Source organism: Priapulus caudatus, unplaced genomic scaffold (assembly GCF_000485595.1).
Source record: "Priapulus caudatus unplaced genomic scaffold, Priapulus_caudatus-5.0.1 Scaffold5188, whole genome shotgun sequence".
Lineage (NCBI taxonomy): Eukaryota > Metazoa > Priapulida > Priapulimorpha > Priapulimorphida > Priapulidae > Priapulus > Priapulus caudatus.
Window position 1 is genome coordinate 46 of NW_014582249.1, and position 3,145 is coordinate 3,190.

The 3,145-nt window shown below is 40.0% G+C and overlaps 1 long non-coding RNA gene across 1 annotated transcript; it reads left to right on the plus strand.

Annotated features, from left to right (window-relative positions):
* The first annotated feature begins 356 nt into the window (after positions 1 to 356).
* LOC106819926 lies at positions 357 to 3,090 on the plus strand. Its single transcript, XR_001395524.1, has 3 exons — positions 357 to 435; positions 2,461 to 2,701; positions 2,951 to 3,090. It is a non-coding gene; the product is annotated as an uncharacterized LOC106819926 (long non-coding RNA).
* Positions 3,091 to 3,145: the final 55 nt, after the last annotated feature.

The following is a 3,145-nucleotide window of genomic DNA, read 5'->3' on the forward strand; positions in this document are numbered from 1 at the left end:
TATCTATATTATCTATATAGGGTTATATAATCTATATAAGGTTATCTATATTATTTCCATAGAAATTAGGTTATCTATAATTATTATTTCTATGATTACTTCTAATATTCTATGGCTCTAAGCAGAGCACTTAAATCAACGAGTGCCGAATTAATTGAGTGACTGTGCTCTGCTCACTGATCTCTATAATATAATATAGAGATTATATTTAATTAGAGATTATAGAGATTATATTATAGAGATCATGCAGTAGCTCTCCTCTAACGAGTCTAAACTTTCAGACCGCCTTTACCGCCATCTACTCTGTTACTGACGTGAATGCTCACTTGTTTACATAGTACGCTTTGAAAACATTAGCGGCATTAGTGTATTATTTGTTTTCGTTACTTGTATATTTCCGCATCATGTTAGATCTACAATAAAATTTGACTATACGTAAGTTAACATTATAGCCCGCGTACAGTTGCCACAGGGCTATAGAACATTCTATTACGAATGTAACGTTGAATTAAAGTTAGATGTAGAAATGATGAAGAAAAAATCCAAACGTGTGTGTCAGATATTAAAGTTGATTCAGTTTAAAGAGGCTAGATTATAGATATAGTTGAACGGCTACTGAATAAACTTTAATATCTGACACACAAGTTTGGATTTATTCTTCATCATTTCTACATCGAACTTTAATTCAATGTTACATTTTGGAGCCAGTGACCAGTCCAAAACCTGGGTATTCCTTTGCGGATGCAACGCAAGGTACCGCTACTTCACTATATCGATCTACGGGCCAGCAACAAAACAGAGAAAGAGAGTGACGAGAACAGGAGCAAGAGTAGGAGAAACGAAGAACGACGGAGAGCGATCGAGAGAGACTAAGAGTGACGGTGAGCGAGAGAGAGAGGGAGGGACGGAAAGAGCGAGACTCGGGAGTGAGAACGGTGGATACACACGGCGTAAGAACTACTGTGAGTAAGTTAGCGTGAAGGAAGGAAGAGCCGGTGTTGCATCTGTGTTACTGCGAGGGCAATTCCGAGTCTCGACCTATGTGAGAGAGAGAGAAAATAGCAGAACAGAAAAGGCAAGGCTGACAAAGCAGAGACAGGACATGAAAGATATATTGCAAACTGTAATGGCCAAAAAAAAATTATAGAATTTAATTGGTGGAAAGCTTCAATCTCGTGCTGTCGAAACTGGACGTGAAAGTATGACATCATCAGGAATGTGTATTTTTATCTGTTTTTCTTTGTTTTATGAAAGCGGTATTTTTTTAACGTACGAATGCTCGGGATCAACTTACTCCAGCCAGTCAGCGGGAACTATGTATTTCCGCACGTGGAGGAGTGGGCGGGTTGTGATGGTTGTGGACAAAAACATTGTTGTCAAGCCACAAATTAATAATAGTATCAGTAATTTGTTCATCTTTCATGACAAAACTAATATTACAATTTTTTTTGATCGCATTTAAAATTTGTTACTTGACAACAACAATGTTTTTGTCCACAACCAACACAACCTGCCCACCCCTCCACGTGTGGAAATGCATATAGTTCTCGCTGACTGGCGCTGCTGCAGCGCCACCAAAAACGGCCGTTTGAAGTTTGTAAATAATGTTCGTTCACAAGAAATACTGCAAGTAGACCATTTCAACAATAGTTAGAGGTTAAATTTTAGTAGCGGATATAACTTAATACATATATTTACTTCGGATAAGAGGCATTAATTACCTACCACAGACGTTTTATAGCCGCGAGTAACCATGAATAAGTTGGTCCCGAGCATTCGTAATAGAATGTTCTATAGCCCTACGGCAACTGTACGCGGTCTATAGTACTAGAGCTAGGACAATCATACCCGTACCATGAATACTATTTTTATTTGTACTCTGTCTCCGGTGTATCGTAATGGCCCTAAACCGTAATCATGATTCAGATCTTTGAGTTTAAGCCATTTCTGCTGATGATTGCGTTTCACTCGCTCTTGCAATGTCACACTTGCACTTGCAGTGCATTGTAACCATATATAATATAATACAGTAGTACTACTACTAGTAGTAGTACACTACTGACTACAGCCCATAGCCACTGGCACTACTAGTGCTGCTAGCAGTAGCATGGCACTAGCTCTGCATACTATAGTACTAGAGCTAGGACAATCATAACCGTACCATGAATACTATTTTTACTAGTACTCCGTCTCCGGTGTATCGTAATGGCCCTAAACCGTAATCATGATTCAGATCTTTGAGTTTAAACCATTTCTGCTGATGATTGCGTTGCACTCGCTCTTGCAATATCACACTTGCACTTGCAGTGCATTGTAACCATATATAATATAATACAGTAGTACTACTACTAGTAGTAGTACACTACTGACTACAGCCCATAGCCACTGGCACTACTAGTGCTGCTAGCAGTAGCATGGCACTAGCTCTGCATACGTATAATGTCGCCGTTTGTTCCACAGCAGGGCGGGTCTGTTGAAACAAACAGTGTCGAAACAATGCAAAGCGCAGGCGCTGTATCGACCATGCCTGAAGTTAGCATTCCGCTAGTCTCTGGACGTCCGCTATTAGAGAGAGGAGGTGGTGTATATCCTCCCCTTGGCCTACCATCTCTTCCCGGCAACCAGCAGAGTACATTGTCATATACGCAGCTGTGGAAAGAGAACAATTACCTCCTAAGACGAAGTGCGACATCTGCAGATGGTAATTTTTGATAACAGTATTCAAGTTAATGAAACACAAGCTGCTAAATCAACAAAATCATGGAGAACGTTAAACATATTTATAGTGAGTAATGCCTACAGGTGTACATGTAATCGTACGCATCAAACTGCTGTGTCATAGCTAATGATCTATAGTTGATACCAAGCAGGTATATTATTTATATATTTTTGCTCTGGTTTGAATAGGTGGAAACTAGTTAGACTGCATTGTGCAATATGTTATCTGCAGGTGATGTCATGTCGCAAGGAGGAGGAGGAGGAGGAGGAAAAGGAAGCCTTCAGTTGATGGAGAGGTTCAAACAGATCAGGATGCTTCAGCAACAGCAGCAGCAGCATCTTCTTCAACAACAGCAACAGCACTTAGCGGCACAGAAGGTAAACATCTTTCACAGATGGTCAAAATCCTTACACGGAAGGTAAACAT